Below are 15,578 nucleotides of genomic sequence, written 5' to 3' on the forward strand. Positions count from 1 at the left end.
CCCTCTAGCCCCTCACTAACTCCACAGTTACAAGCCTTGAAAAAATCTTTCTCTAAGCACTCCAAATAATAATAATGTCAGCCAATATTTACGGAGGGCCTAGTCTGCATGTGGCATTTACTAAGCATGTTATATGCGCTATGTTAAGTCCTCACACAATCCTGCAATGTAGGTTTCATTGTGGACTCCATTTTCTAAAAGTGAAAACTGAACCTCAGAGAATGAAGCGGCTTTCCCAAGATCACTCAACAAATAAGTGATGGAGCTGTGTTCTATCTAGGTAGTCTATCTCCAGAGCCTTTTCTTTCACTCAATACTCTAAAATTTTCTCTCTCCTTTCAGAAATCCATAGATTAGCACACCGGGGTTTCACTGTTCTCTAGGTTTCCATGTGATTTAATATTAAATCTTTAACTAGACTACTTGGTCCTTGAGCAGGGTCACCCTCCTATCATTGGGTCCAGCAAAACATCTAGTCTGATGCCATATACCTAGTAAGTCCTTGCTAGTTGAATACCTCTAGCCGCTTCCTCCCTCTTTCTGGCAGTCATCATATAAAGAAACCACAATAGTTTAAGATGACCTCACTTTCTACCACTCTCCCTCTCACTCACTCTTGTTCAGACTCACTGGCCTTCTTGCTCTCCTCAATCACACTAGGCACATGTTCACCTCAAGAACTTCACGCTTGCTGGTGCTGCTTCCTGGAATGTTCTTCCCACAAATGTCCACATGGCTTACTCTCTTGCCTCTTCAAGACTTTGCTCAAAAGTCCCCTTCTCCAGGAGACCTTCTCTGACCACCCTGTTTAAAATCAAAACTTCCTCAAGAATCCATAAAAAAGAATGAAAGAATGCCATTTCAAGCAACACGCATGGACCTAGAGATTGTAATACTAAGTGAAATAAGTCAGACAGAGAAAGACAAATATCAGACGATATTGCTTATATGTGGAATCTAAAAAAAAGGGTACAAATGAACTTATCTACAAAACAGGAATAGAGTTACAGATGTAGAAAACAAACTTATGGTTACCAGGGGGTAAGGCAGGGAAGGATAAATTGGAAGATTGGGATTGACATATACACACTACTATATATAAAATAGATAACTAATAAGAACTTACTACTCAATACTCTGTAATGGCCTATATGGGAAAAGAATCTAAAAAAGAGTGGATATACATATATGTATAACTGATTCACTTTGCTGTACCCCTGCAACTAACACAACATTGTAAACCAACTCTACTCCAATAAAAAAAATTTTTTTTTTTTAAAAGACAAAAAAAAAGAAGTTAAAAACAGAACTACCGTATGATCCCGAAATCCCACTCCTGGGTATATATCCAAAGGAAATGAAGCCATTATCTTGAAGAGATATCTGTATTCCCATGTTCATTACAGTATTATTCACAATAGCCAAGGTATAGCAAAAACCTAAGTTTTCGTTGATGGATGAATGCACAAAGAAAAAGTGGTGTCTACTTACAATGGAGTATTATTCAGCCTTTAAAAAGAAGGAAATCTGGTCATTTGCGACAACATGGATGAACTTGGAGGGCATTATGATAAGTGGAATAAGTCAGACAGAGAAAGAAAATACTGCATGGTATCACTTATATGTGGAATCTAGATAAACAAGTAAGTCAAACTCATAGAAACAGAGAGCAGAAAAGTGGCTGCCAGGGGCTGGAGGTGGGGAAATAGGGAGTGGTTGGTAAAAGGGTACAAAGTTTTGGTTATAAGATGAATAAGGTCTGAGAATCTAGTGAAACAGGGTGACTGTAGTTGATAACACTGTATTTTATAATTGAAATTTGGTAAGAGTAGAACTTAAATGTTTTCACCAAAAAAAAGGGAGAAGGTAGGTATGTGAGGTGATGGATGGTGTTAATTAACTCGATGGAGGAACCCTTTCACAAAGTGTACATACATCAAATCATCATGTTTTACATTTTAAATATTTTATAATTTTATCTATCAATTGTGCTTCAATTAAAAATTTTTTAAGTTGTAACCTCCTCCACCCCATCTCTGCTTTCCTTATCTCCCTCCCTTGTTTACTTTTTCTCCATGGAACTCATCACCTTCCAATATACTATATACTTTTCTTTTTTGTTTTGCTTAACATCAATGTCTCCCCACTAAAATATAAATTAGTAAAAAATACAAACAAACAAAAAAGAAGACTGGGGCCCTGACCCCAGTGCTCTTTCTACCACACGATATTAAATGCCTATTTCTGATGCCCCCAGAACAGAGACTTTTGCCCATTTCGTTGGCTGCTCTCTCCCCAGCACACAGAATATGACTTGGAATATAGCAGGTGTTCAATACATATATATTAAGTATCCCTGCCCCCTGCTTGGCCTTGCCTCCTCCCACAGCAGAAATTCTGCAAAGAAAAAGAGTTTCTCTTACACCTTCTGTGTCTTACAAGCAGCCTAAGGAACAGCCGTTTTCTTCCACCAGCCCAGAAGTTACTGAGAAGTCCATTTCCCACTGGACAAAGGCAGGCTTTCAACTGTGCATATAGGCCAGGAATAATGTCTAATAAGGTGGTTGAGGCCAAGTGGCCTTCACTGAGGAAGATAAAAATCAGTGGGAAAGCCAGCCAATCTCAACCTGAATTACACAATTTGTTACTGCAGAGTATGAGTCTGTTTCTCCAAAGGAAAAATAGTCTGGAAAATGAGCAGACCTGTGGTCCGAGGAGGATTATCCCAACAGGAACAAGTCCCATTCAGCAATGAGCTCTCCCAGCCTTACCACCTGTTGAACAGGACAAAAGACCAAAGCCTGCAGACCACACTGGACTGGACCTTGCACTTGGGCTTTCTAAGTTGAAAGCAGCATGCTATATATTTTTTTCAGTCACCCATTAAAGTGCCTTTCATTTGCAGCATGGTGCCTATTTCACCTCGGAGTTGTCTAAGGCTTTAGAAACCTCTCCCCGCCATCAATGTCTCCAAGGTTCATGGAGGGTGAATACAGTCTAACTCAAAAGGACATCTTTATCCTCAAGAGAAAAGAGACTCTGCCATCCAGTGACCTGCTCTAATTGGAGTCTCCAGGGGCCCTCCTTCACTCTCCGTCCTGGCGGAATCAGGGTGCAGTGTCCCATACGATGGGGATGAAGAAGAGCTGAAGTGGGAGTCCCAGCACTGGCTTTTTCACTTCATCATTAGACCTCTGGTAAGTCAATTAACCACTCTGGACCTCAGTTTCACTGAGCACTTATTATTATGCTAAGAAGAGGGAAGTAATGTCAGCTGAAGGTAGAGCCAGCATTCAAACCCAGCTCTCAAAGCCTGTGATCTTAACTCCTATGTTACACTGCTTCCCTCATTCATCTTGACAGCTCAGTTCTCCGCATCTAAAATTTTAGTTTCTCTTCTCTCAAACAAGGAATCTTTTTTTTCAAGTTATGTGGATGGTTTTGACAAAACAACACATTTTCTTCTTTGATATCATCTGAAATAACCACAGCCGCTACTGTGCACCGTGCTCCTGATAAAAACAGCAAGCGTAAACGTTATGTCTTTCGAAGACTCAATTTACACAAATTACATATTACATGAAGCAGACCCAAGAAGGCACTGTGTCTGGAGAGAAGTAAGACGAAGAAAGCATCAGAAAACAGCCCAAGTACAGCCCGGAAAGCTTTAAAGATGTGATACAGCAGCAAGGGGGTGGAGAGCATAGACTGTGAAACATTCTCTTTTACAATGTCGCTGTTTTCTGGTTTAATTAGAATCAGATAGTGTGCAATATAATCATCACCTGATAACATAATTCCATCAAACATGGAAGAGTAATATTCAAGTGACTGAAGCATGAACATAATTCACCTCAAGCAAGGGAGAGAAATTGTATTAGCAAAATGCCACAAGATTCACTAATTAATTTGCTATATTATGCATGACAGGAAACAGCACAGAACAGAAAAAAAAGCCTGACTGAGGTAGCAATGGATGTGCTTCCCCATAATTTATTTCTTCAATGGGTTCATTATTTGATCAAGAATTGGCTAAGAGGGGATTCCACAGGGTAGAACATGGCAACATGGCAATGAGTCGGTGGAGTCGGTGTGCTTATCCAGTTAGCAGATGTCAGAATCACTCTGCTTCACCACTAGCTATCTTCATTTATAGATTTCTTTCTTCACTGAAGTACTCATCTGTATCCTGCTTCAATACAAACCTCAAAAATGGGCAAATTAGCAGGTGTGTCCCTTGGCCAATTCATCAGTACAAGTTGATAGTATTCAACCCTGTTGTGTTTCCTTGTCTCCTGTAAATTACTGGATTTCTAATGAAGGCAAACAAAATAATATCAAATTTTTATTGTCTCTCCTTGAAGGGATAGACACTCACAAGGATGAAAATTTTATTACATCTTTCAACATATATATTGATAACAATTTGGGTTGAGATCAATAGTGTATGCCTTCAAATTATTTATGTATAACCTTTTCACATAGTGATTAAGATTTTAAACTCTGGATTCAGATAAACCTGTGCTCAAATCTTGGCTCTGCCACTGCATAATTTTGGTCAGGTCACTTATAAGTCTTTCTAAGCTTCAGTTTTCTCATCTGTACTCTGGAGGTGTAACAATTATATCTACCACTTAGAGATAATACTCTCCAAGGGTTTTGTTGAATAACCTGCCACCTCGTCATTCTGCCATATTGCTGCTTCTGTTGCTTTCGAGGCCCAGATTAACAGTGTGATGAGCTGGGCACAGCTGGCCTCTGATGGAGACCCCACTGTCCAGAATGGAATAGGCCCTTCCCCTTTGTTCACTACAGCTCAGCAGAGACCATTCTGAGAATTTGCAGAAGATTTGACTGTAACGGAAAGAAAGCACAACACCAAGAATAACTCCCAGCCAGTAAGATGTTCTATTTTAATCCAAGCACATCAATAATGACATTAAATGTAAATGGTCTAAACATACACCTTAAGAGAAAGAAACTGACAGGTTGGATTTTAAAAAGCAAGACCCTACTATATGCTGTTTACAAGGAACTCACTTTAAATCTAAAGACATAGGTAGGTTAAAATGAAAAAATATATGCCATGCAAACACTATTCTAAACTATATATTAATTATGTGTATGTGCTTAACAGACGAGCTTCAAAACACATGAGGCAAAAACTGATGGAACTGAAAGGAGATATAGACAAACCCACAAGTGCATTTGGAGACTTTACAGTTTCTCTCTCAGTAATTGAAAGAACAAGTAGATTGATAATCAGTAAAAATATATAAGACTATCAACCAAGTTGGTCTAACTGACACAGAATATTCCACTCAGCAACAAGAGAATACCATTCTTTTCAAGTTCACATGGATCATTAAACAAGATATTCTGGGCCATAAAACAAACTTTATCAAGTTGTAATTATACAAAGTACATTCTTTGAGCATGATGGAATTTACTTAGAAATCAATAACATAAAGATACATGGGGCTTCCCTGGTGGCGCAGTGGTTGAAAATCTGCCTGCTAATGCAGGGGACACGGGTTTGAGCCCTGGTCTGGGAAGATCCCACATGCCGCGGAGCAACTAGGCCCGTGAGCCACAACTACTGAGCCTGTGCGTCTGGAGCCTGTGCTCTGCAACAAGAGAGGCCGCGAGAGTGAAGAGGCCCACGCACCGTGATGAAGAGTGGCCCCCGCTTGCCGCAACTGGAGAAAGCCCTCGTGCAGAAAGGAAGACCCAACACAGCCAAAAATAAATATAAAAATAAATAAATAAAAAGATTACTATAAAGATATGTGAAAATTTTCTAAATACTTGGAAATTAAACAGCACCATTCTAAATAACCCAGGGATCAAAAAAGAATGTATAATGAAAATTAGGAAATATATTGAATTTAATAAAAAAAGAAAAGTTGACATATCAAAATGTGTGGGACAAAGATAAAAGTATTTAGAGGGAAATCTGTACCATTAAATACTTATGTCAGAAAACAAGAAAGGTCTCAAATCATGGCCTAAGCTTGCACCTTAAGAAACTAGAAAATAAAGGAAAATAAATTAGACCCAAGATAAGCAGAGGAAGGCAATAATAAAGATAGGTGCAGATCAACAAAATTGAAAACAGAAAAGCAGTAGGGAAAAATCGATGAAACCAAAAGTTTGTTCTTCAAAAAAAATCAGTAAACTTAATAAACCCTAGCCAGACTGATCAAGAAGAAAAAAACAAAGACATAATTTATCAATATCAAGAATTAAAGAGGTGACAGCACTACAGATACTACAGATATTAAGATGATAACAAGGGAATATTATGAACAACTTTTTGAATTGGTCAACTTCCTTGAAAAACACAAGCTACCAAAGCTCACTCCAGAAGAAAAAGAATATCAGTATACAAAAATCAATTGTATTCTATATACCAGCAATGTACAATCTGAAAATGAAATTAAGGGACTTCCCTGGTGGGCCAGTGGTTAAGACTCCGTGCTCCCAGTGCAGGGGGCCCAGGTTCAATCCCTGGTCAGGGAACTAGATCCCACATGCATGCTACAACAAATACCCCGCACAGCGAAATAAATAAATAAATAAATGTTTTTAAAAAAAATGAAATTAAGACAACTCCATTCACAGTAGCACCAAAAAGAATAAAATACTTAGAGATAAATTCAACAAAAGAAGTACAAGACCTGTACACTGGAAACTATAAACACATTGCTGACAACAATTTTAAAGTATCTAAATAAACAGAGAAATTCCATGTCCAAGGATAGAAAGACCCAATGTGATTAAGATGGCAATTCTCTCCAAATTGGTCTACAGACGCAACATCATTCCTATCAAAATCCTGGGTGCTTTTTTCCGAAAGTTGATACTAAATATATATATATAAAAGCAAAGGACCTAGAATCTCCAAGTAACTTTGAAAAAGAACAAAGTTGGATGACTTGCATGTCCCAATTTCAAAACTTATGAACATTTATAATGACATCAAAAGACATGAAACACTTGGAAAAAAATATATATGTTTAAGATCTGTATGCTTAAAACTACAAACACTGATAAAATAAATCAAAGATAACCTGAATAAATGGAAACATACACTGTCTTCATGGGCTGAAAGACTCACTGTTAAGTTGCAAATTCTTCCAGGTATAAATTCAATGCAATTCCAATCAAACTCCCAGTAGGATTTTTTTGGTAGAAATCAACAACCTGATTCTAAAATTTATATAGAAAGACATAAGAACTAGAACAGCAAAAAACAGTTCTTAAAAAGATGAACAAAGTTGGAGAATTCCAACTTCAAGACTTACTATAACGCTACAATAATTCAGGAGTGTGTGGCACTGGTTATAAGATAAACATGCAGATCAATAGAACAGAATAGGGAACCCAGAGACAGACCCACACAAATATGCTTAACTTATTTTTCATAAAGGTGCAAGGTCAGTTCAATGGTACTGAAATAATTATTGGACATTCATATGGAAAATAAGAAACCTCTACCCATACGCCACATGGTCTGCAATAATTCACTCAAAATGGACCATAAACTGAAATATAAAACCTAAATAGATCATAGAAACATATAAAACCTAAAACTTCTGGAAGAAAACATGGCAGAAAATCTCTATAATCTTGAGTTTAAGCAAAGATATTTTATATGATACCAAAAGCATAATCCATGAATGAAAAAAATGACAAATTTGACATGACCAAAATTTAAAAAGTCTCTCCAATAAGCCACTGCCAAAAGAATGAAAAGGCAAGCCACAAACTGGGGTATGCAAAATGCACATCTGATATCTGGACTTATATCCAGAATATATTTTTAAAAAAAAAACACTTAAAACTCAATAATAAGAAACAAGCAACACAGCAAAACATCGGCAAAAGATTGGAACAGACACTCTACCAAAGAAAATATGTGAATGGCAAATTAGCGCCCCAAAAGAAGCTCAACATCATTAGCCATTAACTAAAACCACAATGAGATACTACTACCTACCTATTAAAGAGGTCTTTTTTTTTTTTAACTGACAATACCATACGTTGGTTGAGGATGTGAAGTAACCAGAACACTTCTATATTGCGAGTGGGAATGCAAAATAGTACAGCCACTTTGGAAAGCATTCTGGAAGTTTCTTGTACAGTTTAGCATACATTTATCATATGATTCAGCAACCCCACTCCTAGGATTTAACAAATCAAATAAAAATGCATGTTTACACAAAATCCTGTATGTAAATATTCTGGCAACTTTTTCAGTCACTCAGACGAGGCAACAATCTAAACATCCTTCAGCTGGTGAATGGAGAGAGAAAATGTGCTATGTAGCTGTACAATGGACTCAGTAATAAAAAGGAAGGAACTACTGATACATACAACAACTTTATGAATCTCAGATGCTAAGTGAAAGAAGGCCACATGTTGTATGATTCCATTTATTTTTAAAAATTTTTATTTATTTATTTATTTTTGGCTGCGTTGGGTCTTCGTTGCTGCGCGCGGGCTTTTCTCTAGTTGCGGCGAGTGGGGGCTCATTGCGGTGGCCTCTCTTGTTGCGGAGCACGGGCTCTAGGCACGTGGGCTTCAGTAGTTGTGGCACATGGGCTCAGTAGTTGTGGCTCGCGGGCTCTAGAGCACAGGCTCAGTAGCTGTGGCTCGTGGGCTCTAAAGTGCAGGCTCAGTAGTTGTGGCGCACAGGCTTAATTGCTCCGCGGCATGTGGGATCTTCCCAGACCAGGGCTCAAACCCGTGTCCCCTGCATTGGCAGGTGGATTCTTAACCACTGCGCCACCAGGGAAGCCCTGTATGATTCCATTTAAATGACATTTGGAAGAGGCAAAACTATAGAGACAGAAAACAGATCAGTGGTTGCCAGAGGCAGGGGGTAGAAGGAGGGGCTGACTACAGAGACACAGGAGACAATTTTGGGGGATGATTAAAACGTTCTATATCTTGACTGAGGCGGTTGTATGTATGTGTTTGTCAAAATTCACAAAGGAGGAAAGTCAGAGAACCAACACTTTCTGATTTCAAAACTTACTACCATTTACAATAGCACCAAAAGACATGAAATATTACATATCTTTAAAAGGTTGAGTTTTACTGTATGTGAATTACATCTCAATAAAAAAGGGTGAATTTTCCTGTATGTAAACTACATCTCAATATTTTTTAAACATGCTGTCTATTTCTCATCTTATAAAGTAGTATCTAGTACCGTGTCTGGCCCATAACAGATGCTTAATATTTACTGAATGGTTACAGCCATTGTCATTGGAACTGACTTTTCATCATTGCAGTGGCTGTTGTTTTTGTTGGCTCCGCACCTCACACCCCACCCCCTCTGGCTATAGGCCTCGCTTCCCTCGCCTGAACAATCTGGCTTGCTGTCATGAGCACGTGACAAAAATCTGGACAATCAGAGTGTTCCCTTAGGCTTTTTTTCCAACTGAAACTAGTGATAAAATTACCTTTTTCCTTTCTGGTTATAGACGGGGTGCCAGATCAGCCTGAAGCAATGCCTTCTTTCAGTGGAGAAGCTGGTCCAGAGTCTGAAACTGACATGAGGGGGAGAAGCAGAAACAACACAGCAAGAGAGAATTGACGCGAGTCATTGGACCTCCTTGTCCTGAGACCAAAGCCACTCCTGCCTTTTCCTAGGTTTGGTTACATGAGTCAGCAAATATTCCCTCTTTTTAAGTAAAAAGAGTTTCTCTCACCTGTTACCAAAGATTTTGAAAACCACGAATAACAGTAACAATAAAGCCAACATTGATTAACTGCCTACCCTCTGCCAGCCACATTTTACCTACTTACCCTCTTCAGTCCTCCCCACAACTCTATGAGTTAGGCACTCCTTTTATCCAAATTTTATAGAGGAGAAAACTGAGGAAACTCAGAGGGCAAGTCATCTGTCCAAGGTCTCACAGTAGGTGCAGGTGTATAGTGAGTATCCATATGGCATCAATACCATTGATTTTTCTATACCTTAAACCATTTAAGGGGGAACTCTGAACTCTAAAATTGCTTTACAGCCGTGGTTCTCAATTGTAGCTGCACGTTAGAATCACCTGGGACACAAACAATCCCATCAGCCAGGCCACATGCCGGGACCAACTAAATCACAATCTCTGGGTTAGGAACCCAAGTGTCAGTATTTTTTTAAAGCTCCTCAGTGATTCCAACATGTGGCCCAGGTCAAGAATCCCTGACTCAAGGTTTAGATTTGTCTTTCCCACCAAAGGCGCACCTGCATCCCCACCCTGCACCGTAACAAAGAGAAGAGAAATATGCTTGACCTCCTACAGAATGAAATTGGAATCCATAATTAAATTCGGATTTCCAGAAATTCCAGAATTAAATTGGGATCTCAGTTAAAAATACTTTCAAGGCAGAAAAATAAGACTTCTGTGCAGGGACTTTTAGAGAAAAACATATAGAGGTGTCCTATGTCGATCTTTATAGTGTTGTTTATTTGGGCCACAAAGGGGGGTAATCAGAAAAGTATAACCCTAAACTTTTTCAAGCCCCCAGTGATGCAGGGCTTTTGGCAATAGAGCCAACTATCAAAACAGGAGAGGTGCAAGAAGAATATTATCTGAGCCTCAGTGACACCATAATTACTCCATGTTTGGCTTTTAACACCTGAATCCTGGCTCTTACATAATAGCAATAATAATAATAACATATGTCACCCAGACAGTGGGGCTTTCTGCCATATTTTCATCCCATTTTCAGGGAATGTCTAAAAGGACAAAGCCTTTTTCTTTGGGGGAGACTTGCAGAAAGATAAAATTTGGGATCTGTCACTGCATTTATCCATCAGTCTCTCAGTGGATTGTAAGGAACTAATTCATCACTCCATTATTCTCCACTTTTCCTGCAAGGAGAGTTGCTACTGATGTTCTCAATCTGGCCTTTTAGACAGAAATAAAGCTGCCCCTTTCCCAGCAATGAGTTTTATTGTATTCTCTTGATGAGACTGAGCTATGTGGGATTCTAGCCCCTGGGACAGAAAACATTAGTCTGTACCTGCTGTAAGGGTTTGGATTCTTCCTGCCAAGTAGATGTGACCTTACACTCTCCTTCCAACTTTATGACTCCAGAACTCATTCTAGCCCTGGTGAGGAGACAGCTCCACCCTCAGGCCACTTTCTGTAAAGGTTCTTTTTTTCATACATTAAATTTGTGTGCAATGGTGGGGGGGGGGCATCTAGTGGTAGAAGCCAGTTGGCATGGGGGTTAAAAAGATGAGATCCGGAAGCAAGCAGGCTTGGGTTCTGTACTAGTCCCCTCTGGCTGCCATAATAAAATACCACAACCTGCGTGGCTTAAACAAGAGGAATTCATTTTTTTCTCATAGTTCTGGGAGGCGAGAAGTCCAAGATAAAGGTGCCAAAAAATTCTGTTTCTGGTGAGACTTCTCTTCCTGCCTTACAGAGAGCTGCCTTCTCGCTGTGTCCTCACATGGCAGAGAGAGACCTCCAGTGTTTCTTTTCTTATAAGGACACCAGTCCTATCAGACTAGGGCCCCACCCTTATGACCTCATTTAACCTTAATTACCTCCCTATCTCCAAATACAGTCAAGTCACATTAGGGCTTTAACATATGAATTGGGGTATGGTATGTGTGTGGGTACACAATTCTGTTCACAGCAGGTTCCATCCCAGCTCCAAATGACTATCTGCGTGACTCTGGAAAAGTGAATCAACCGCTCTGGGCCTCATTTTCCTCATCTTGTCAAATGGAGATAACAGTACTAATTTGTAACATGGCTTTGATGACTGAATGAGGTTATAGCATGTAAAGGCATAGCACAGCACCTCTCACATAGTATGCATTTTTTTAGTCACCATTTTTATTTAGTTTGGCAACTGAAGTTCAAGCAACAATGGACTCAGTGAAGCAATGAAGTGAATGTGGATATATATTTTTTAATTAATTAATTTATTTATTTATTTTTGGCTGTGTTGGGTCTTCGTTGCTGCGTGCAGGCTTTCTCTAGTTGCAGCGAGCAGGGGCTACTCTTCGTTGCAGTAGGCGGGCTTCTCATTGCAGTGGCTTCTCTTATTGCAGAGCATGGGCTCTAGGCGTGAGGGCTTCAGTAGTTGCAGCACATGGGCTCAGTAGCTGCGGCGTGTGGGCTCTAGGGCACGCGGGCTCAGTAGTTGTGGCACACGGGCTTAGTTGCTCCATGGCATGTGGGATCTTCCCGGACCACAGATTGAACCCATGTCCTGTGCATTGGCAGGTGGATTCTTAACCACTGTGCCACTAGGGAAGTCCCACTTTGGATATATTTTGAGGGCCCCATGTTTCCTCCCTGTCCCTGGTCCCACTACAGAACCTGCAAGGACCCAACCTCTCTTCTCCAGGTCGAAACTGAAGTCAGGGTCTGCTCTATCTGTTCTCCTTGTCAGAGCTCATATTTCCACTGAGACATCATGGACTTTGGAGTCAGTGAAACCTGAGTTCAAATCCGGACTCTGCCACTAACTAGCTGTATGACATGACACAAGACTCAGGCTGCCATAACAAAATACCACAGACTAGGAGGCTTAAATAACAGACATTTATTTCTTATGGTTCTGGAGGCTGGGAAGTCCAAGATAAAGGTAACGAACGGGCCATTCGGTTCCTGGGGAGACTCTTTCCTGGCTCGCAGATGGCCACTTTCTCTCTGTGTCCTCAGATAGTAAAGAGAGAGAGCGCTCTGGCCTCTTCCTCTTCTTATAAGGACACTAATCCCATCATGGGGACCCCATCCTCATGATCTCATCTAAACCTAATCACCTCCTAAAGGCCCACCTCCAAATACCACCACATGGGAGGACTGGGGCTTCAACATATAAACTTTGGCAGGGAGCATAAACATTCAGTCCATAACACTCTCTGAGTCTCTATTCATCAGTATTCTTTCCACTGCAAGTGACCAAAAACCCAGAGCAAAACCGGATTAGGCACAAAAGTGACTGTTGATTCACAAACAGAAAAGTCCAGAGATATTCTGGCTTGAGGCATGTCTGGACTCAGAGGCGCAAATGATAACAACCAGAACCATTCTCCCATTTTCCACCTTTCTTTCCTTGTGTTGGCTTTATCCTCTGGTAGATCAGGATGTTGCCATTTCCTCTAGGCTCATATTCTACAGCCTGAGCCACCTAAGACAAGAAACATGACAGCATGTTCCCTAAGCCTCCAACAAAAGTCCCACATCGGCTCTCATTGGCCTCACACATCCATCTCTGAACCAATCACACGGGCCAGAGGAGTAGGATATTCAGATGGGCCAGTTCTCAGGCACAAGGAGCCAAGAGACGGTCAATTCTACTTGAGCTTCGGGCTAAGAACAAAAGAAGTGGCAGGGGTGGGGCGGGACTTCCCGGTGGTCCAGTGGTTAAGAATCCACCTTCCAATGCAGGGGATGTGGGTTCGATCCCTGCTCAGGGAACTAAGATCACACATGTCATGGGGCAACTAAGCCCGCGCGTGCGCCACAACTAGAGAGGAGCCCGCTCACCGCAACGAAAGATCCCGCGTGCCACAACTAAGACCCAATGCAGCCAAAATAAATACATAAATAAATATTTAAAAAAAAAAAAAAAAGAAGGGGGAAATGTTGGATAAGAAAAGGCAGCAGATGACCACTACACAGCCCCAATTTCCTAGTCTACAAAATGGGAAAATGGTACCAAGTTCTCAGGATTTCTGTGAGAACAGGATTAAATATGTGTTAACGTAATACTGCATGGCACTAACAGCACGTGCGCACACACACACACACACACACCTGTATTCCAATATTCTAATTTCATAAGGCCCTGCCCTTGACCTTCATGCTTTCCCCTTCTGTGGCAATCATACATCTCCTGTAAACCACAGTAGAAATGATCAGTAGAAAGCACTGTTCATGCATCCTGAGCCTCCTGAGGCAAGATGTTAATTAACGACACCCCAGCCAGGATGATCAACTCTTCCGAACAGAGGTCTCCAGAGTCGCCCCAGAGGGAGAGACGATGCCCCCTAAGTGCTTTTCATGTGGAAGCCACCAGGGTCTCGGGAATTCCTCTCTGAAATGCAGATAGACCAGGAAGGGCTTTATCTTAAACACCAGCTAATAGCTACTGAGCTATCACTTAGCACAGCAGCAGGGATTATCTGAAATGGGGCTTGATAGGGACTCTGGAGGGAGAAGGGAAAGGAAAGCATATCAGGTGACAGCAGAGAGAGGAGAGGGTGCCTAATTTCTGCTTTCAATTTTTCCTGAGGCATGATTTTCACACAGTTCTCTTTCAAATCTGGGCTGATGAACCATTTAAAAGAATAAGAGCAGCTAGAGTTTAGAGAGCATTCCCTCTATACCAGGCTCCATGCTAGGCACTCAGGAGCATGACTTTATTTAATCCCAGCTCCCACTGTGCCTTAGTCTGTGGTCTTGGGCAAGTTACAGCAGCTCAATAGACCCCTTTTTTTTTCAGCCAAAACATCTAACAACAAGGGGATAACATGAATTGAGTATTTACCATACACCAAGCATATTTTTACATATATTAACTCATTTAAGCTTCATAATATCCCTATGAAGTACTATTATTATTTCTATTTTATGAGTGAGATTACTAAGATTCAGAGAGGTTAAGTAACTTACCCAAGGTCACACAGCCAGAAGCTGACAGAGCCTAGATTAGAACCCAGGCAAAGTCCATGCTTTTGGCCCCTCTATATTGCCTACTAACACTGAGCTCAGCAAGCCGGAAGCTTTCAAACACTTTAGCTTTTATTGCTATTTCTCTATGTTAACATGAAGATATTAATAACGGAGGTAATATTCTTATCACCATCATCATCAACGTTATTAGAAGATTCAACAAAGATATTTTCATTTTGGAAAATAAAAATTATAAAATGAACTATCTTTTGTTATTTACATCTGTATCACTTAGAGGTATTTAAAAGCAAGCAATAAAAACCTACCCAAACACATTCAAGCAGAATTAATATTTATTGAAAAGATATTTGGAAGGTCACAGAAATGAAGGGAAGATATAGATATAAAGATACAGATATAGATATAGATATAGATGTAGATGAATGTGTTAACCAGAAAAAGGACTCCTTTCACAATGTATATGTGAATCAAACCATCACGATGTACACTTTAAATATCTTACAATTTTATTTGTTAATTATATCTCAATAAAGCTGAAAAAAATTTAAAGGAATGAAGAGGAGCAGAAACTCATCAATAGCCTCAAAAGTAAATGACTTTGCTTCAATCACCTCCCACCCCTGTGTGTCTTGGCTCAAGACTCAGATTCCCAGAAGACAGAGCTTAGATTGACCAGCAAGGCTCAGGGACCCAGCCCTCTGGCTGGGAGGGGAAGTGGGGTGAGTTTCATGATTGACAGCCCCATCAGAGCCCTGCAACACACAAGGGATAATTCCCAAAGGAAAGTGACACTGAGCAAACAGAAACAACCAATGACACATAGAGCCGCTCGCATAGCACTGGTGCTCCTTCTAAAAGTGACAGAACCTCATGGGAGGGAAGGTCCTCATCTAAGCTTTAAGATCT

The 15,578-nt window shown here is 40.4% G+C and overlaps 1 protein-coding gene across 6 annotated transcripts in view; it reads right to left on the bottom strand.

Annotated features, from left to right (window-relative positions):
* RPS15A (ribosomal protein S15a) overlaps positions 1 to 15,578 on the bottom strand; it is a 399,535-nt gene that overhangs the window by 225,782 nt on the left and 158,175 nt on the right. Inside the window, exon 6 of one of the 6 annotated variants that reach the window (XR_014236120.1) lies at positions 9,474 to 12,240. The exons of the other annotated variants lie outside the window; for them this stretch is intronic. The gene's annotated coding sequence lies outside the window, so the exon portion shown is untranslated. The remainder of the gene's footprint in view (positions 1 to 9,473; positions 12,241 to 15,578) is intronic. 6 annotated transcript variants of the gene reach the window in all.

The sequence above is a fragment of the Balaenoptera borealis genome, assembly GCF_965194805.1.
Source record: "Balaenoptera borealis genome assembly, chromosome: 16".
Classification (NCBI taxonomy): domain Eukaryota; kingdom Metazoa; phylum Chordata; class Mammalia; order Artiodactyla; family Balaenopteridae; genus Balaenoptera; species Balaenoptera borealis.